Source organism: Macrotis lagotis, chromosome X (assembly GCF_037893015.1).
Source record: "Macrotis lagotis isolate mMagLag1 chromosome X, bilby.v1.9.chrom.fasta, whole genome shotgun sequence".
Taxonomy (NCBI): domain Eukaryota; kingdom Metazoa; phylum Chordata; class Mammalia; order Peramelemorphia; family Peramelidae; genus Macrotis; species Macrotis lagotis.
The window spans coordinates 408072892-408094771 of record NC_133666.1 but is presented as its reverse complement, the minus strand read 5'-3'; the positions used below and the strand labels follow the sequence as shown (position 1 = coordinate 408094771).

At 36.0% G+C, this 21880-nt stretch overlaps 1 protein-coding gene across 3 annotated transcripts in view; it reads left to right on the top strand.

Moving 5' to 3' along the window:
- The window catches only part of SULF1 (sulfatase 1), a 207148-nt gene that overhangs the window by 19134 nt on the left and 166134 nt on the right, over nucleotides 1–21880 (top strand). Inside the window, exon 1 of one of the 3 annotated variants that reach the window (XM_074202299.1) lies at nucleotides 10690–12635. The exons of the other annotated variants lie outside the window; for them this stretch is intronic. The gene's annotated coding sequence lies outside the window, so the exon portion shown is untranslated. Of the gene's footprint in view, nucleotides 1–10689; nucleotides 12636–21880 lie in introns of those variants that run through there. 3 annotated transcript variants of the gene reach the window in all.

The window sequence follows — 21880 nt, the reverse complement described above, 5'->3', positions numbered from 1 at the left end:
TGAGAAGGTTAAGTCTCCCAGGGTCTCTCTAGAGGAAGTATTCTATGATTTCAGTTTGACATTTTAAACCAGTTGCTTTTCTGTACTTTTCAGGGAAAAATTCCTTTATTGTTGCTTAACAATGGAATGAAATTAGAACACTTTACAAATATAAATTCTCTTCTAATATCCTGTTTGTTTTACATTACTTGATACCTAAAACGAAAATTTCAAACATCACGCATTGAGCTATATGTCTCTGATGTCCAGTTCTGATCCTTCTAACACCATAAAACAAAAATAACAATTAAATCTGACAGACATTAAAAATTCAAGAGAATCAATTCACTGCAAAACATTTACTGGAGAGGGGAACAAGGGGGAAGTAGGATACAGAACTAAGGAGCTGGAAACACACCTCCCAGAATTTTTCTCATTGAGGTGGCACTTTATCTGTGCCAAATGATTTGTCCACTATCTTATAGACACAATCATTGAATAACTGGTAAATTTGTAGCAAATTATAATCTGTTTGTCTCAGTGTGTTGGGGGGTGTGACAAAACAGGATGTGGCATCACTGCCTGGATATCAGGGTCTGTCTGTCTTTGTTGTCACCACCTAAATATTTTTAAAAGAGAATTTCTCTTTCAAAAACCACACCCTTAGATCCTGGCCAGAAAACTCCCTAGAGTACTATGAATAATGACAGTCACTATTGTCCAAGTTTGGGGTGTTAAGGGAAGGGACCCGAGCTAAGCAGCAGCTGGGGGTGGAGCAAGGGGATGGGAGCATGGAGATATCAGAAAATTCTAAAGAAGCCAGAAGTTCTCACACATAGAGCCAGCCCATTACCACCATCACCATCTGTTCGTTGCCATCCCATCCAACAAATGAGATGACACTTTCAAAGATACCCTTCAGGACTGAAAATCGTTCTTTTTCATATGCTGAATGCCCCTGAGAGTATCTAAATTCATTGAGGGAAAGCAAATCTATTGCCCCTTCCAATTTCCTAATAAGGGCAGCTTAGTGGTGTCTTGGAAAGAGTCCCTCATTTAGAGTCAGAAAGATCTGAGTTCAAATGTGACCTATGACATTTACTAGCTATGTGAACCTAAGTAAATCTCAAAATCTCAAACTACTCCATTATCTTTACCAGGAAAACACCAAATGGATCACAAAGATTTGGACAAGACTGAAATGACTGAACTCCAACATTTCTTAATCTAGAGTTTGGCATATAGAAATTGCTTAATAAATAGAATTTATAAATTCATTCTTACATGGGGAAAGGACTGGATTTGAGGAAGAAGATGTAGATCTCCACTTACTAAACATGTGACTACATGAAAGTTTCAGTGAGTTTCAGTTATCTGACCTATCAAGTGGAAATAAAAATACTTCTATTACTTGCCTTATAGGATTGATTTTAGAAAGTACTTTTTTCATTTTTGTTAAACACTATATAGAATGTCCCAAAAGTCTTAAGGGAACTTTAAGTTTTAATAGTTTAAAATTGTCTTCAGACTTTCGGGACATTCTATATCAGTTGGGTTCAGTTTTTATTTGCTCAACCTGCTCATTCCCAGGATTGTGGTGAAAATCAAATAAGATATTTATTAAGTGCTTAGCACTGTGCCTGGATCATAATAAATATTTAATAAAAACTTGTTTCCTTCTTTTTTAAGCTTCTTAATGTCATATATCTGGTGAAACTGTCATAATAGTTTTCAAACAATTGAAGAAAATTCTAATTTTCACTTAGAGATTAGTGAATATAAAGATATAACTTCCCATCCAAGTTCATAAACCTATGAATCTGAAATCTATTTATGGATCCCAAGTTAAGAACCCTTGAATGCAAGGAAATTTCAAGGTTAGAACTTAATGCATTTGAAGAAAGTCCTATATGCAGACTTAGACCAATCATTTCACTTCACTTAATTAAACAATTCTCTCAATTGCTCCCTTTTTTTATTCCTTGATTAGAGCAGCTAAGTGGTACAGGGTTTAGAGCACCAGACCTGGCTGGAGTCAGGAGGACCTGAGTTGGAATTTGGCCTTAGACACTTGATACTTACTAGCTATGTGACCTTGGGCAGTTCACTTAACCCTGATTGCCTTCATCCAGGGCTCTCTCCAGTTGTCCTGATTCATATCTGACCACTGGACCCAGATGACCCAGGAGAAAGTGATACTGGACTTAGTACAACCCCTTCCTTGTTCAAATCCAATTCACTTGCTTGTCATGGTATCACCTCCCTGATGTTATGGCTTCAAAAACAAAGGATAATCATCATCATCATCATCATCATCATCACTCTTCACATCCTTCTTTTAGGACTTCACATTTGGATTAATCTTACTAATCTACTTTATCTATCTCATTCCAGGTCATTATTATTAGTTCCCTTTTGGAGTTTGTAGAATTAAAGATAGATAGATGAATGGATAGGTTAAATAGAGAGATGATAGATATTAAATGATTGAATATTAACATATTAATCTTTATTAAATTTCCATCAAAGATTATGTTACTGACAGTTACCACTTGCCTGATAATTAGGGCAGTCCTGAAATGAAATGGATTACCGAATTATATAGTGAGCTCCTCAACAATGGAAGTCTTCAATTAGAAGTGGAATAACTACTTGTCAGAGATATCTTAGAAAGGATTCAGGAAACAAAGAGGGAGTTGACCCCAGACTGTTGTTTCCCAACCAGTGTCTAACAAATATGCTGAATAAATTTTTGTTGAATTGAATTTGGATATGAAAAATTTTCAACTGTCCCCCAAATTTTCTCCTGTCTTAAAAATGATCAATTTACAGCCAATCTCAGTGAATTTATAAAGGCCCTCTTCCATACCTAGAATGCATTCCTGCCTTATCTTCATGTAAAACTGAGCTGTCTTTCAGAATCTTTATCTTTCATCAAAATTCAGGCCAGATGTCATCTCTTCAGTGACTCCTTTTCAGAGTCTTTCTTCCTGAATATGTTCTTACCTTCCTCAAGAGTCATTAGAATATTTGAGTTTTGCCCCTATTATTCTTTATCTTTTATTGTAGTTAACTATGTATATGTCATTTTTTCTTCCACTCCAAAAAATGTAAACCCCTGTGGACAAGGAGCAGATATTTTTGTTTGTATCTCCATAGCTCAGAAAGGTGCCTTGAAATATAGAAACCTGATAAAATCTAAAATTAAATAGAATCAAAATATTTGTCATTGAGATTTATTTTTGTGCTTGTGATCGAATAGAAAGCATTCACATGGGCAGGGGATTCACTGAAAACTAGATAAAAGAATCACATTGTGAAATTCTGACTCCAGTGATTATTAGGAATGCCTGAATGCTATGGCATGAGACGCTTGACTTGGTATAAGATGAAATATGCCAACTATTAAAACACTCAGTGTTTGACTGAGTTGTACTCAGTGTTGACACGTTTCCTTTGTCTTATGATTGAAGATAACTCTTTGTTAGCTATATAAAATGAGGATGCAACAAACTCATTTATCATAAATTGGACCATACTGTTATGTATGTTGAAGGGATGCATAGCAAATGGAAATGGGGACATATTCCCATGGAAGATAATTTAATATTAACTAGAAGTAGCTAGAGATCAATAGCTAATGTTCTAGGAATTTCTGGGAGGTTGGGTTGGAGATATGTGTAAAGGAAAATGCAGATTGCATTGTAGCTTGCAGTGTCTTTTGGGATTTTTTTTAAAGCCATTCCAATACTTACAGGAAAATAGAATGAAAGTAAAGAGTTTTCTGTGATTGAAGATCAAAGGAACTGCTTACAATTCTTAATTAATTAAAAAAAATACTTCTTTTCTCTTTCTTAAGTCCTATCTATTCCTTCCTCATTCCTATCCAAATTATCCACCAGTTTGCAATCCCAGAAAAAATAAGCATCCAGTTAAGGCTAAAAATGCTGAAGAACACCTGGGTAAAGTTCAAACAGAAGTGCTATTGCCATCAGTCAACTACAAAACAGTTGAAGAGAAAGAAAAGTGAAGAGTAGGACAAGAAAGAGAGATAACAGTGATGATGGTTCAAATGATAAGGTTTTGGATAAAGAGCTGAAAGAGAGCCTGGAAGTCACCCCGCCCAGTCTCATCAATTTACAAATGAGCTAACTGAATCCCAAGACAGAGGCACAATTTGAACCAAGATCTTTTGACTCCAGAACCATTGCTCTTTCTGTATCTGTACTCTTGAGTCAAATAATACTACATGAGAATGGTATTATCCCCATTTTACAGATAAGAAAACAGATGTTTCAAGTGATTTATCCATGAAAGCAGAGTATTTGTCAACAGTGGGTTTTGGCTTGAGGTCTTGCTAATTCCAAGTCCAGCCCTCTACCCATTATACCACAGGACTGAAGTCTGGCCTAGGAAAAGTATCATATAACAGTGATAGGAGACTTTAATTATCTGAACATATGCTAGAGCAAAATCTCTGCCAAAAGCAGAATAGATAATAATATCTTGACTTGCCTTAATGATAAGGTGGAGGAACATTTACGAACAAGGAGGAATTTGTCACTAGGGTGGAAATGATGAGAATTTTTGTGGTGAAATGATAACTCCAATCTAGAAATAATGATAGAAGAAATACTAAGCATAGTTGGAAACATACCCTCAATTGATTGAAAGCAAATTTTATTTATTTTTGTATTTTATTTCATTTTGTGTACTTCAAGAACTGACTTTCCTTTTTTTCCCAGAGTGATCAAAATGGTTTTTATTAAAATAGCTTAACAAAGTGGCATACCTCTCTCATGGTGGGAGAGAAGGGCGAGGAAATTCCAACATATAAGCTCTTTTATGCACTTTGAAAGACTTTATTCCTGACCCTTTGTGCCATCCATAGGCTGGGGTCACAAATCTAATTGATACTTCAGTTCCTATATATTTCCCCACCCTGCTCATTATACTAATGAGCAAGAACAGATAGATCTCTTTGAGCATGCGCAAAGGAGAAGGTCAAGACTCTAGGTTGCTCTTGACCCTTGAGAACTGGTTTGGGGTTTGCCATCTCTGGAATGGGATTAGGAAAACTCTTCCAGTTTTTTGATTGGCTGGGCCATTCCCCCTTTGTAATGGATTCCCTAAGGTCTCCCCTCCACACCCTGTGAAGACCAACACCCTACATTCCTCATAACCCCCCCCTTTTCTTTTTAATAACAACTTGGTCTTCACACTTTACCAGCTGTGTCTTCCTCAAATTAATTCACAATCCTCATCCTTGGTAGGACTACTGACTTTTTCTATCAATATTTTTACCTCTTCATTATTAGAGCCATACACCAGTCCTAATTTGCTGATAGAATTTTGTACTATTTGAGTTATTAACTAGATCATACACCAGAGACACACAGCTAATAGGATTATCCCCTTTAGGGCCAACAGTAAGATACCCAGTAACTGTTTCCATCCTGAACCAGTAAACCTATTCATCCAAAGAAGTACTAAAGGGGCTTGTCCAGGTTTGGACTGGCACATGTGCCAACTTTCTGATTATCCCTAGTTATCTCCTTTAGCACCTTCCCATTGTCATCTATCCTTAAACAACAATTTGATAAGTTCAGTTTACCACAGACTCCTTCTTCAGCCAAAAGGTAGTCTAATACCAATCTATGATGACTAATCGCCTCTTTTGTTAGCAAGGCTTGATCAGTCAGTAAGTCCAAGGCCTTAGCTGTGTGATTGGTCATTTTTCTACTACAACTTAGAGTCTTATTAGTCTATTTAGGATATAAACTGGGATTCCATAGCCCCAACTCCCATCAGGTAGTAGGTCCTTAAGTCTAGAAAACAACTCCCTGACCAACTCTTTGGATAACTGTGTGTAGGCAATAGTCCTACAAATCCAATAATGTTCCTCTGGTGCTAGTTGGTAATCCAGGAATATAGTTTCCAACAAATGGATAATACTATTCCTATTTACTTTCAAGGGGCCCTCTAAAATAGGCCATATAATCATCAAGATAATAGGTACATTTCCAAAGTTGCTGCCTCCTTCCACTGAAAGTTTTTATACCAATGTCTTTAGAAAGGTCTTCCTGGCTCTAAAATCCAAACTAAATTTCTGATTTTATGCCATTGGATCAACCCCAAAAATAGCTAATATACCTAGTGATGTTCCTTAAATTATTTTGCTTGTAAATGGCCATTTCAGCACTTTCCTTGCAGGTCCATACTAACTCATAATCAGTTTCCCTTAACAAATACCCCAGTTTGTGCATCTTTACAAGGGATTCAGGTACCATCATTAATCTCATATGAGTTTGAGGCCACCTATCTCTTAAGTTGTACAGTCCTGAATATATGTACCCTGCTTCTGGACATGGCCAGACATTTGCTACTCCCCAGACAAATATCCTGGCCAGTCAGTTATAAACAATTGACTTTCCTTCTAATATTTTAATTAAGAAAAAGGAGAGGTAAGATCTATTCACTAAAATTCTAGAAGGGTAGTCAATCTATGAGAAATAGCAAATTCTCAAGAATGAAATTCTGAAGAAACAAAAATATTCTAGTAAAGAGAAAAAGAGCTTTCCAAAGAGTCAACATGATTACTTGTACAGGATCATCAGTCACCTTAGAATTTATTTTGTATTATTTTTATTTTTTGAAATTTTATAGATGACTTTTGTCATTTGGCATGGTCATTTCCTAATATTGCACATACCCACACCCACACACCCCCACACACCCCCACACACCTAGCATCCTGTCTTGCAACAACAAGAAAAGTCAAACATTCTAAAGCCTTCCAAAATTTCCTACTTCTCTATCAAAAAAGAGGGAAATGTTGCAACACCTGTCCTCCCAATTTTAAGATCTTTGAATTATATCTGAGATTTGCTTCCTTTTATTGTTGTTTTAATTTAAATTGTCCTAGTCATTTTGTTCTTTTAGTGGTGCTTTCTTCATTCTACATCAATTCATACAGTTACAAATATAGGGCATGGCACTGTAAGAATAATGTCAGCCCAACATGCCTTGTGACTGGCAAGGAAGATAAAGACAATAAAAAAGAATGCCATTTTATTCTATTTTAGTGAAAGAGTACAATAAAAGAAGGAATGAGATTGTTTCTCCAGAAGATGATAATAATGGTTGACAGAGGAAGCAGAATTGTTCACCTTTGATTTTGCATTTGTTTTTCTCTGCTAAGATGAACGATCTTTGGATTGGGAGAAGATCTGGCAAAGAGCAATGTAGAAAGTTGGTATTTAAGATATGTAGGGAGAGAAAGAGAGCATGAGTTTTCAATGAGTTCTCAAGTTACCAGGTCAAATGCACTCCCTTCTCCCATCAGAGATTTTTTGAAAAATGTAAAGATGCTGAAGGATTGTGCTGCCATATGAGAGAATGGCAGCTGTTCCAGTTTTCAAAGAAAGGAAGAAAATGATGAAGGAAAAAACCAATGAGCTTGTTTTCAGAAAATCTTAGAACATTATCATCACATGTATGTGTGTTACACAGGTATACTCTCTAAGATTTTAAGCTCCTTAAGAAAAAGAACTCAATCATTTGAATCTTCAGGATGTGATATACTAACTTGCACATAGTAAATATTTTCTGGATTGCATTTTTTAGATAAACAGTTGCTTGCACATAGTAGGACTATTATTGCAAATAGCAGAAGTACTTTAAACTTGTGCATAAAAATGTTTGTAAAATATGTCAACATATCACATAACCTGTAGTTTCTTTACCTTTCCTTGGGTTTACTGAAATTCATAACACTACTACCATCATCCCACACACACACACACACCTCCAGCTCTGGGAAAATGTAAGAGCATGTTCCTATTTCACTATGACCAGTAAGTTTCTTTTCCAATGAAATGCCAGTGCATCTGAAGGCCAATTTCAAATCTACCCTCTACCCTGTGATCTTATCTATGTCAAATACACAGACCACTATTAGGAAACTGCAGTGAATTAATTCTTCCTATTAATTTGGATCTGTTTAAATCATTTCCTGTACCTCCCTGCCCTTGTCTGATTATTTCCTTTCTAAGTACCATGTATTTGCCATCCTAATCAGGTTACTGCTAAGCAAAGATGATTTCCCATCTCTCATAGGGATGCTCCTCATTAAGAGCATTAATAGAAATTCCTTCCCCTGGAATAGAAATGAGCTGTCATTTTAGCAATGCTGCTGTGTCAGCCATCCTATTGTCAACTACAACAAATGGGAGAAAAATCAATTTATGTTCTAGAATTAGTGAAGTGAGGAATCCTTTGAAGTAGAGGGTAGGGGGAAGGGATAAGAAGTGCAGTATTCAGGCCAGGGACCTGATAGCATGGATGTGCTGGTGTATTGTGAAATTAATGCAGGAGATGTAGTGCCATAAGGCCTAGCAAAATCTAACTGCAAAAGAGAACTATCCATTTCCCCAAATGGAAGTTTGATGAGCAACAGATGTGGTTTAAATGAACCCTTGTCCAACAGGACTCAGCCTCTATCTTGATTAGCTTGGTTCATGGCACATAAGAAATGGGAGAGGGTGCGAAGGGTACAGGTTTATTGTGCAGGCAAGTTATTTTTGGATCTGTTTCCTTGATCTACAGAGCTTTGTGTATAAGGCAACACAACAGGCAAATAGGCATTTAATTAAGGTCTTTTAATGGTATTGAGCCTGGAGTAAAGTTTACCGACCCAATTTAAATATTTATTTTATAACCTTCATATTATCATCATTCAGTAGCATACAAATAAAACCAACAACACTAATAAAAATTTCTATTTAGATAGTCTTTAATGTTTATTGAGGAGGTAGAGAAAAGTAGTCAGTAGTGAGCTGGCGTTGGATCCAGGACTTGTGTTTGAGTCTCACCGCCTCTGATGAATATTTGCTGTGTAACCCTGGACAGCTCACTTTAGCCTGTCACTGCCCCAGGCCTTTCTCTTAGACATGGAACAGGAGATACAGCTTCTTGCTGGAAGTTGCCTACACCAATGAAATTGATGTTCCAGTTCCCCAAAAGAGTTCCTAAATATTTGATGTAGTTTGTCTAATTGAGGGCCTCTCAATAATCCTATGAGGTAGATAATATAGGTTTTATTCTTAGTTTAAAAAAATAAATTAAAGCTTAGAGAGATTAGATGTTCTTTTATTATGGCTATACAACTAGGTCATATCCAAACTTGTTCCCCCCAGATTCCAAGTCCATTATCTACCCCGTCTTCTAACTGAGGACCTGGTGACAGACTAGTATATCCTACAATCAAGACTCTTCAACTTTTGCAACTCATTTTCTCCATAAGTAAAATGAAGATGAATGCATTGCTTGAGAATGAAAAGTGCTGAACTTTGGAAAATGATTAAATGATGCTATATGCATTCTATGTACTTTGTGTAAGTTGCAACACTGAAAATTGGAAGTTTCCATACCAAGAGTCTCACACCATATTCATGTACTTCCAACATTAGGCTTCTAGAATCAGTCTGTATAATGATCCTAAATACATCCAAGTCCATATTACATTCAACTTAGTTCTTCACCTGCCTTTGCTTGAATTAGGGAAAGAAACATCAAAATTGTCTGTTCCCCTGTATGAATATATATATATATATATATATATATATGTGTGTGTGTGTGTGTGTGTGTGTGTGTGTGTGTGTGTGTGTGTGTGCATGGATGAATGGATGGATGGATTATGTAACCTTCATTCAACTTCAATTTGACACAAAACAAAAGTTTTTCTACTTTCTACCCCATAGTCATAGAGCCAGAAGATGTTAGATCTTCCCTTATGAAAGCTATTATTTTAAACCTTGCAATCTCAGAAAACACTGGTATCATATTTGTCTAGAAGATATGATCTTAACATTATATCATTACATAGTCATTTGTTATCTCTCTGTGGATGAGGAAATGTAGAATGTAGAGGTAGGTAGCCTGGTATAGTTAAAGATCCATTGAGCAGGTCAATCAAGATATTAGTCATTGTCTTTTTATAATTTAACTTTAACATGTCTCACTATGTCCATTTGGGTATGTCAAAGGGTAAATCATGTTCTAGTTCTAGCTTAACACTATTGATGTAGTCTGTTATAAATAAATTAGGTCTCAGTTTCCTTATCTGTGAAATGAGTTAGATTAAAGGACCTCTAAAATAGCTACTAATATTAAAATTATTTATTTGCATAATCTCAATTCAAGCTATAGGAATTTGAAGTTATTCCTGGCAATTCATCAGATGAATATTCTTTATCTGGATTACCAACACAAGCAGTTAACAGCAGCAGCAGCAGCAGCAGCAACACTTCTGTTATTATAGTAGCATGTAAAGGACTTATGGTTTAACTGTGTGATTTATAATATTAATGTTCCCTTAGACTCAGAAAGGTTAATCAAACTTTCAACATTGGTCATATGGACAACATTAGAAGCAGGATTTGTGCACAGCTCTACCACAGCCAGCCCTTGTCAATTATACCACACTATTTATCATTATTGTAATTATTATTGGTTATTAATTATTATTATTATTATTATTATTATTATTCAGTAGGGAGCATGTGCACATCTAGGGAACCATGTGCACAACCTGTAGGAAAACAAAGTATCAACTACAAAATATTGTTGTCATTATCTTTCATGTTGATGATGATATGATAGTTAACATTTACATAATAATTTGGAGTTTTGAAATGCTTTATATACTTTATCTCTTAATTCTAGCAACAAATCAATGGGGTAGGTAATGCAGATATTCCTTGTCTAAATGTAGATTTAGAAAGGCTCAAAGATATTTATAGAAAAAGGGAGTCACAAGAGAAATCATCTTTATTTAGATGGCCTGCTCACAATAAGAAAGGTAGTCAGGGAAGATGATGAAAACAGATCTGGAACACTGGAACCTCAGGTGAAACTGGATGCACCCAAGGGCCTTAGAGGGAATGTGATACTCCCTCAAACCAGTAAAATCTGTTAGGTTATTTTTTTTTGCAAGGCAATAAAGTTAAGTGACTTGCCCAAGGTCACAAGCTAGGCAATTAAGAGTCAGGCCAGATTTGCATTCAGGTCTTCCTGACTCCAGGGCTGGTGCTGTATCCACTGCACCCCCTAACTGCTTCTGTTAGGTTTTTAATAAATTTATTGTCCAGATCTAGCAGGACTAGATATTGGGGGAATGGGATCAAGGAATATGGACCTAGGAAGTGGTGCTAACTACTCAAGGGAGAGGGAAGACTTGGGAGGAATTGTATACTAGTTGATATTCCAACACCTCAATGATGGGAAAGGAGCTTTGGGCCCTTAATGATGGTCCTTTTCCTAACAGTGTGATTCAGGGGGTTTTGAACTTCCCTGATATTTTATAGGGTAGCAGAGTGGGAAGGCTACAGGGTCAACACCTTCCTATTTTACAAATGAAGAAACTGATACTCTGAAGAAGTAAAGTAGTTTATCCAAGGTCACAAAACTAGAGAGAACAGTGTGATGTGGTGAGTGTGGTGAGATCTTATCTCTAATATTTACTACCCACAGAACCTGAACAAAGTCATTTCACTTCGAAGCTTTACTCCAGTAAAAGCTCTGAGATATAGAGCAAGTGATGGCCTGCAATGATAGATGGTATTTCTTCCCAGGAAATTCCCTGTACAAAGAAAATCAGAGGGCCAGTCCTTATCTGCTGTTTCACACAGCTAACAGCTAACAAGTCATAGAGCTGGAAGTGATCCCAAGTCACTTGAGCCAAAATCCTTTCCAAATTCTACCTCATTTCCTGTACACAGTATAAAGTGCCCCCTCACACCTTATTGATTGAGTCCTTCAAAGAGACAGAGTAGTAGCATGATGCCCAGATTCACTGGTGACCAACAGTAGGACAGTGAGCAGTCCAGATCTGAAAGCCAGAAACAGCACCTGGCCTAAGGAACAACTGTATTTACCAAGCACTTGGTCCCTGGAACCTCTGCAGCCCCCAGATACCGCATCCTCGTCATCTGGTCCATGCTGCCACAGGCAGCTACTGTGCTAAGGCCCACATAGAGCGGAGAACCACAAGCATGGAATCCTTGCCCGGGGCTGCTTGCCCTCACAATGAGAGCCTGTGGCTTTCTTCACCTCATCAGCCTCTGCCAGCTGCAGTTCCCTGTTTGTTTAGAGAGCTTTGCTTGTACATATTGAATTGCTCTTTTCCCTCATCCAGTCAGTTTAAGCGGTGTCCCTAAATTCACCCTCAGTGTAACTCCTATTTCTGCTCCTCCTCTTCTTGGAACTGCTCTTTTGTTTGTCTGGCAGCCCTGGTTGTATGGGGGTGTATGATGATAATAATACCCCAGCGCTTATGTAACCCTCTCATCTTGCAAGTGCTTGACAAAACCTTCTCTAATGAAGCTCCTGTATCCCGTGGCTTCTATCAGATGGTAGCCCTTCCCCCCTCCAGATAGGAAAACTGAGGCTGAGAGGTTAAGTGATTTGGCAGAGGCCAGGGGAAAGGTCAATAGGAGAACTGAGGGTTTCCTGGCTCCTGGTAGCCTCCTGTTCAGAGGTCAAAAGAGATAAGAAACAATGAGTCTTGGGAAGAAAAGCCTGTTGCCACCATATCTTTGGTACTCTGCAAACTTCTGAATTTTTCCTAGAGAAGATTGGGAGGGCAGCCTTCGTAAGTAAGTACGACTCTCCAGCTTTAATTTCCAGGAGTTGGGTGGGCTTTTTAAATGGTCCTTTCACTGCCTTGCACATTTTATAATTTAAAAATTATTTGAGCTATTTTCCCTCCTTCAAATTCTTGGGTGATGAAAAAATACTTTCCTGCCCAAAGTTCTCCACCCAACTTGATCTTCCCTAACAAAAATAGGGAGGAAAAAAATTTCTTGTAGCTGATTGCCTTAATCTTCAAACACCCTTCTTCCGTTGCTCTGGAGCTAGTCACTTTTAAACCATCCCAGGACATGTCTATGTTTCTCTATCTCTCTGTCCTTCTGTGTCTCTCTTCATCTGAGTCTCTTGTCTTTGTCTCTTTTTCTCTATTTCCCAACCTCTTCTCCCCTCTCTTTGCAAAGTTATTTGTTAGGCAAAGAGTAAAAAACATTGATCTTCGGTATCTCTGTCTCCACTGCTTATCATTTCAACAAGTAAACAGCTGTTGAAAGTTGCTTTTCACACTGTATTATATCCTATCTCTCAGTATGTGCATGAAGCTTGCTCTGACTTGTATAAATGGAGCAAAACTACATAGTGGAAATGTGAATTTCTATTACATTTTTGACAGCCCAAGGAGGGAAGAAATAGAATCCTAACTTTTTAAGCATTGGCAAAAATCCAAAGCGTCATTATCACCGAGCTATTTTTTTTCCCAGAGAATGCTAAATTAATATAAAGTTGGTGCTCTTCTGTATGATATTACTTGGAGTTCTAGCCTTTCAACAAAAGGTAATTTTTGAAACAGCAGAATAACTTTTAAGTAGAAGGCAATTTCTGAAGAGTTTATGAAGTATTATTGATAACTTAAAAAACAACAGATTCTATGTTATTCTTTCTCTTACTGAGGTATGCATCCTTTCTCAGGTGTGATGGACTCAAGAAAAAGAATGAGACATGTATTCTGGGGACATGGCCAAGGAGGGAATTTGTTTTGCTTGACTATGTGTATTTGTTTTGATGAGTTTTTTTCTTTTCTTCTTTTTTCAATTGGGGATAGAATTAGAAGAGAAAAGTAAATGTTTATTAATTTTTAAAATTGCTTAAAAGTCCTTTCTGATATAGAACTTTGTATTTGCAAAGATACGGTGAATATTTAGATTTGGATTGACCAATGACATATAAATTTTGGTCTCAAAACTAATTCTACCTGCTTTTCCACCATTTTGCCTCTTTTGCTGCAGAACCAGAATTTACTCTGCTGAGGGCTGAATGAAATTTGGTTTTTTTGTTTGTTTCATACATTGAAAGGGTCAAAGCGTTAAGTGTCTAGTCTACTAGCCATGATCCAGTTAGTGGGATTAAGAAAAGGTCTATTTCCACATCTATTTAGATTAGTTAATTTGTATACTTTTTCCTATGAAACCCCTGCTTATTGCCTCATCTTACCATGAAAATTGGTCCTGTGTCCTCTAAGGTTTTTAACTAGGGAGACCAAACTTTGGGAGGTTTGAATAAGTTGTAAAGATTTTTGATTCTGAGACTATGTCTGCCATCAAAGGCCCACCTATGCTTAATTATCTCTAGAAGTATGTGTGTGTGTTTCTTCTTTCTGTATATGTGTGTGTGTGTGTGTGTTTTGCGTGCACACACGTGCTCCTTTCAGGATGTTATAATCTATGCTTATTCAGGGAGTGTTTTCTTCAAGTAGTGAAGTGATTTATATAGTTATATATCACAGTATTTTAGTTTATTCATATACTCCCCTGGCATAAGTAATGTCCCTACAGAAAGTAATCAAAGTAATGAAAGAAAAAGAAACCTGAAGAATATGGGTCAATATTCCAACTTCCAAATTAGAATAACAGTAAAATGTACTTCATTTCCTGTGTTGCTTCATTAGACAAAAATTTATCACCACATAGCCAAACTTCTCAAGATGAGTTTATAAGACACAAAAAGTCAGTTATAACCTTGATAGTATAAATGAGTGTGTTGGATTGAGTAGAGAGAAATCATCAAACCTGTAAATTCAGTGAAATCATGAGAATATTGTCAGTTACTGGCATTCTTTGCACCCAGATGGAAAAAATGCCAATGTTGATGCCAGTGTTAGATATAATATTAACATTAGATTCATAATCTTGGCTAATATTCAACTTTCAATGAGAGACGGTTTTTCGTTACTTGGTTTCAGGAATGTATACATAATGCTAATAATTGTTGATTTTTAATTATTCTGAGATAGTGATAAAAGTATTTCTAATTTCTGTTTGTTCTTCCCAGATTAGTCAAACCCGAAAGATTCTTGTGATCAATACAGAAATTCAGCAGTGTTTGGAATATGTAATATGTAGGAAAATGGCAAGAAGCTTGAGGAAAGAAAAAAAGTTATATTTCTTTGAACAAATTATTTTATCTGAATTTTAAGTAGCAGAATAATGGTTTTGAAATTGATTCCAAGGAACAACCATCCTGTAACACTTTTATCTTGTTTTCACTGGACTCTAATTATTTTACATGTTTCAATATTGCTGTTTGGATTATCCCTATTACCTTTTAAGAAGACTTAGCAGAAAGAGTATATTTGCCAAAGGTTAATTATACCTTCAGATAGGGACAGTTTTGACTTTCACAGGTTAAATAAGAAGAATTCTGATTAATTTTTTAAAATTACTCCTGTTCCTTCTAAATGGGACTAGAGGAGCAGGGATAGGGAGGCAGACTAGTAAAGACCTTTGTGTGTTCCATGGTCAATTCCAGCACTTATTCCTTATCAAAAAATCGACAAACATTTAAACAATTGTTAATTATTGAGGATATAAAGTCAAAATGTCCCTTGCCTTCAAGGACCTTAAATTCTATGAGGACAATGACATGTTCATTAATGTATATATTCTCATGGTGTGTGTGTATGTATATATATATATATATGTATATATATATATATATACATATATATATATATATATATACATAAATGCATGCATGCACAAATTATTCAGAAAATGAATACAAGATAGTTTGGAGAGGACATTAAATGTGGTGCTTGAATTAAGTCTTTTAGGAAAACTGGGACTCCAAAAAGCAGAGAGGAATCAAAAATAACAATCATTACCTGATCAAGAGACCCAGTTTAAAAATGAAGGCATGAAGATAGATAATGTCTTGCCCAGAAATTCTTTTAGCAGTCAATTGAATTTACTCTTCTTCTGCCCCATTACCACTCCAGTCACTGCCTATTGCCAGAACAGTTTTAGTGACAAAATTCTTTGTTATGTGATAACTAGTATCTGTAGTAATGTCTTCATCATATTTGCTGGTTTTCAGAGTTATGACTTGCTTAAAAACTTAAAAGTACATGCTATTTGCCTTGTTGGCAATTAACCCAAGACCTTATGGGAAGTCTCACAAAACCCTGTGATATTTCTTTCTGCCAGATAATCCATGCCCATTGAGCACTAAAAAGTAGGTTTAGGAAGTTACCACCATGGAATCATGCCATATTCTCTCAATATATTAAAAAAATTAATCACTCTTCAGAAATCACTCTTCAGAGTAGGATCTAGGGACCCTTTAGTTTTCAGTGACTGACTTCACAACTGGCCATCTCTAAGTGCCCCTCACTGACATTTGAGTAAAATTTGATTCTATTTATGCTAAGATTCTTTTCAGACAATAAGATAGAGAATATATATTCAATTTTGAACTTAGTAGTGAGTTAAGATAAAAAAGTACCAAACAAAGGAAATACTTTTTGATTTCAAGCATTCAGATATGAGTATTTTGTTATGCCAGAGATTTATTTTTAAAAATAGCATGTAATTGTTTAAAGGCAGTGTGATATAATAGATGCCATACTTGACTTGGGATAAGGAAGACCAAGGCTCAAATCTCACTTCTGAAACTTAAAAGTTACATTACTGAGAGCAAGTCAGGGAACTCCTTAGGACATAATCAATAAGTAATTTATTGGATTGCCTTATTAGAAGCACTGTGGGAGGTCCCAACACTGATGAAATTATAACTCCTTTGCATATTCACATCTGTCGATGTATATTTAACTATTAAATAAGGAGTAGTAAGTAAGATGTGTTGGGCAACATTTTCTCTTAACATGATCATATATGAAACTTATGTTGAACTCCCACGTGCAGTGCCCCCCCCATTCTTCATATGAGATTCTTGCCTGGTTCTTTAGAACCCTGATTTTATAGCTAATTATTGCTTTAAAACAATCTCATTCTGACTAGTTGCAGCAGGGTGCTGTCTGACCCACTGGTATTATTCACTCTGGGACAAAAATGGTGACCTCACAACTATATGGTCCCTCGGATACCTGATTCCAGAAGATAATTTCTTGTATTCAACTTCTATGTTCCCTGGAAAGCTGGAAAAATTTCAATTTTCTACTGGGCTTGGCTTCCTGTTCACATGTTTTCAACCCTCATGTCATTGTGTGTGAAGTAATGGTCTCACATGCATTCATCATTCACAATAGTATGACTTGTGTAGCTCAGGGCAGCTTCCCTAATGAGGACATCAACTCCCAAAGGGAAAACAGTTTCTGAATTGATTTGGATTTTCCATGGGGGAGGAAAAGGGAGAATGAAGTAAACTTCCATAATAGGGCCAAGACCAGTCTTAGTACATAGTTAAAGAATATTTGTATAAGACAATAAAACAAATATTTACTATATACGTCTGTCTAAATGTGTACATGGATACAATAGACAAATTTTTTTCCCAACAGTGTTTAAAAATACCTGTTACTATTTCAATCTCTTTATATTGATGAATGGTGTTAGTGTTTTCCACTAAGAGATATAATTTTAATAATTTTTCCTAGAAATGTCCAGTAAGTTCACATAGTATGAAACCCAGAATGCAACTTAATTATTATCTAATCAACTGAGGAAGTCAAGAGAAATAAATTACATCATTTAAGCTGATCTAAACAATCAACTGACAAGGATCAAGTACTAATTGAAATGACTTACTGAACTAAAAATTATGTAAGGTAGGTCCTAAACTTTCCAACTCCAACTTCTAAATTCTTAAGTTGAACTTGTCAGGTGATAACATTTACTATTAGATAGACTACGTGCACCAAATGATAAAAAAAATTAATTATAATTTTACTCTGAGATAACATTTTTCATTCTATCTCTATTTTCTTTGCCTTATGGAAAAAATAATGCAGTATGAATTAATGTAGCCTGGTCCTTGAAGTATTCTTAAATTCTAGTCCTATTAAATATAGTGACAGTGTTGGAGTGACCCTTTTGAGGCTACCTTCTCCAACTAGAGTGTGGATAAGACTCTCCTCTAAAATATCCCTGATAAATGGCTATCCATCCTCTTCTTGACCTCCATTGTTGAGGGATAGACTAGTTATGTAGTTGAATAGATAGAGGGATACACTTAGAGTCATAGAGGCCTGAGTTCAAATTCTGACCCTGGACAAGTCACTTAAACTCATTTATAAAATACAGGTAATAATGCCTACCTAATAGAATTGTCATAAGAATCAAATGTGACAACTTGTGTAAAAGTGGTTTGTAACCTTTTAGGCATAATACTGTATAAACATGAGTACTATTATTACTATATACCAAGTCAAAATATTCTGCTTTTGGACAGTTCTGATTACTTATTACATGATTCTTCCAAATATGGAAATGTAACTACCTTCTTGCAATATCCATCTATTGTTTCAGCTCTGCCTTGAAGCCAAGCAAAACAATTCTAATCCTTTTTACAAATATTCTTCAAATACTTGGAAACATCTATCATGCTCCTTCCCAAAGACTTCCTTTCTTCATGCTAAAGAGCCTCCATTCCTTCATCTACTCCTTATATATGTTTTAAAAATCCTCTTTCTATTCTAGCTGTTTTCCTCCATGTTCTCTAGTTTATTAATTATTTTCCTAAAATATAATGTCCAAAACTGAACACAATATTCCAGATGTAATGTAATTTGACCAGGTCAGATTTCAAGAAGATTACCAAGATCTATCTCTAGATAATAGGTGGCTAAATGCATCTGAAGTTTGTATTTAGTGTTGTTGTTGTTGTTGTTGGCAAGATATACCATTAAATCACATTGTAGCCCATGAAAATACTCAGATGTTTTACATGAACTGACATATGTATATTACATATATATATAAACACATATACAGAGAGAGAGATACTTGAACAGTTCATTTTTAATCTAAGTATATGACTAAATTTATCTCCATCAAATTTTATATGATTGTCTTCAACCTGTGATAATCATTTTTGGATATCAATTTTGTCATCCAACCTGTTTTCTATCCTTTCCAGTTTTTTTTTTGTCTCCTCAAAAATTTAATACACATGTCATATGTGTGTTATGTTATTGATTAAAATGTTGAACAAAATAGCACCATGGACAGAACTCTCTGGTTCTCCATTATGTACTTCTTTCCAGTTTGACAGCAATCCTTAAATCACCACTATTTGGGAAGATCTTGCCACCGGTTTTTAAGTACATAACAATATTGTCACCCAGTCCATACACATGCATGTATACAAAAAGAGTTGCCAAGAAAAAGTCATGATAGAATCTTTTTCATTTTTGATAAGTTGCCAGATTCAAAAGTGCAAGAATATCATATATGTGTAGCTGGATAGGCATGTGTATGGATATGCTATGTGTGTATATGTAGGTAGATATTTACAAGGATGAAAGTATACAAACACATATGTGTGCATGGTGTGGTGTCTTGGCATCACACAAATACATGTACAAACCTATAACATTCCCAAGCCTCAAGTCTGGCAATCTCAACAAAAAAGGAAAAGATTATGACATTTCTTTTTTTTTTAGGTTTTTTTTTGCAAGGCAAATGGGGTTAAGGGGTTTGCCCAAGGCCACACAGCTAGGTAATTATTAAGTGTCTGAGACTGGATTTGAACCCAGGTACTCCTGACTCCAGGGCCGGTGCTTTATCCACCGTGCCACTTAGCTGCCCTGATTATGACATTCTTAATGACTCATGTAGGCTCACCGCTGATTTGTATCTGTCTTTCTAAATACTCATAAGCCATGACTTTAATAATATATAAAATCATTAAGAAATCTGAGTCCTGCTAATCAGACTTAAGTTTTGGGGAGTCTACTTTCTTTTTCCTTTCTCAAAATAGGAGCTATATTCACCTTTTTAGTCATTTAATATCTGCCCTATTTCCTATGATTTTTCAAAGACCAGCAATAGTTGCTTCACAAACTTTCCAGTATACTCAAAGTATCCTGAGTTATAGTTAATCTGGATTTAGTAATCTGAATTCATTGAGATACTCTAGTCACATCTCCTCCCTAGCTTGATAGCAATTCCATATTCCCTTTTTCTTCTATATATCCTAGGTGGCTAGTTAGTAATACATAGAGCTCTGGGCTACTATCAGGAAGACATGAATCCAAATTCAGTCTCATACACTTAGTAGACTAGCAGTGTAACCCTGGCTGCCTCAGGTTCCTCAGTTACGAAATGAGAATAATAATAGTACATATCTCACAGGGTTGTAAGTATGAATCAACTGAGATAATAGCTATATAGAACTCAGCACAGTGCTTGGTGCATAGTAGGTGTTTAATAAATGCTTATTCTCTTCCCTTCCTCTTTACTCTTCACTTTGAAGATCTTTTTTTTTCTTGGTAAGAAAATAAAACAAAGGGGCAGCTAGGTGGCACGGTGGATAGAGCACCGGCTCTGGAGTCAGGAGGACCTGAGTTCAACTATGACCTCAGACACTTAATAATTACCTGGTTGTGTGGCCTTGGGCAAGCCACTTAACCCCATTGCCTTACAAAAAACTAAAATGAATAAAACAAATAAAAGTTGAATAATTCTATTCTAATTTCAGTATTTATCACTATATCATACTTCCTCTCCAAGTAATAGCTTTCTTTAATCTTCCTCTTGTCTCTACTTTTTTTTAGGGCTTTTTTTTTTTGCAAGGCAAATGGGGTTAAGTGGCTTGCCCAAGGCCACACAGCTAGGTAATTATTAAGTGTCTGAGACCGGATTTGAACCCGGGTAACTCCTGACTGCAAGGCCGGTGCTCTATCCACCGCGCCACCTAGCCGCCCATTGTCTCTATTTTCAACCAAAGATTAATGTTCTTTTTTTCTTTTCTGAATTTTCATACTGCTGAACTTATTTTTAAAGAATTAGCTGGGGGCGGCTAGGTGGCGCAGTGGATAAAGCACCGGCCTTGCAGTCAGGAGTTACCCGGGTTCAAATCCGGTCTCAGACACTTAATAATTACCTAGCTGTGTGGCCTTGGGCAAGCCACTTAACCCCATTTGCCTTGCAAAAACCTAAAAAAAAAAAAAAAAAGAACTAGCTCATTTTCCTATATCCTAAACATATCTAAAAACAAAACGATCTTCTGAACATACCTTGGTATGTCTTGATATGTCTTTTCCTTCTCATCACAATCATTTGTGCTTCTAGTCTCAATTTCATTTTAAGAATAAACTAACTTCCCTTATGAACTTTCAGGTCATGAACTCCCTACATATTATTTCTGTGAACTTTTTGAAATCTTACATCTCAAAACTTACTATGTCCATGACACTCCCTTTCTTATCTGTAGCAAAATCTCAGATGGCTTAGTAACATTTTGGGGTTTGGGTTTTGTTTTGTTTTTTGTTTGTTTTGTTTTTTGGTATAGTCACTTCTTCACAAAGTCCCTCTTGTTTCTACTTTAGCAACCAGTTCTTCATTAGAATCAGGTCTAAGATAGCAGCTCTCCTCATCTCTCCTTCCACCTTCTGAAGGATGAATTTATCATGAAATAAAGTCAGAAATGTATCATCTACTCTGCTTTTAGAAAAGCAAGCTCATCTAAGTAAATGGTTGAATAATTTAAATACCCTGTTGCTACTGAATCATTCCTAGGACCTTGTCCTATGATCTGCTTCCAGAACTCATTTTCTATTTATAGCTTCCAGTTGTGTGGTCTATCGTTATCATTGCACATATTATATGTCTGGTATATCTTATTCTTTGATCCTCATACATGTTCTTTCCATCATAATAGAGTTCTTCTTAAAAGCAAATGATAGATAGTAGTACTGTATACCTAGCTTGTCAAATCTATTAACTGAATAATTTTTCTTCATTTGCCATTAGTCATATTGTACCTAGTGTCAATATGACTTCTAAGGCTGAATTTAGATCCTTAGGTTGTTATCTTTTTATTACTCAATTTTTGTGCATTTTCACTTAGACTTCTG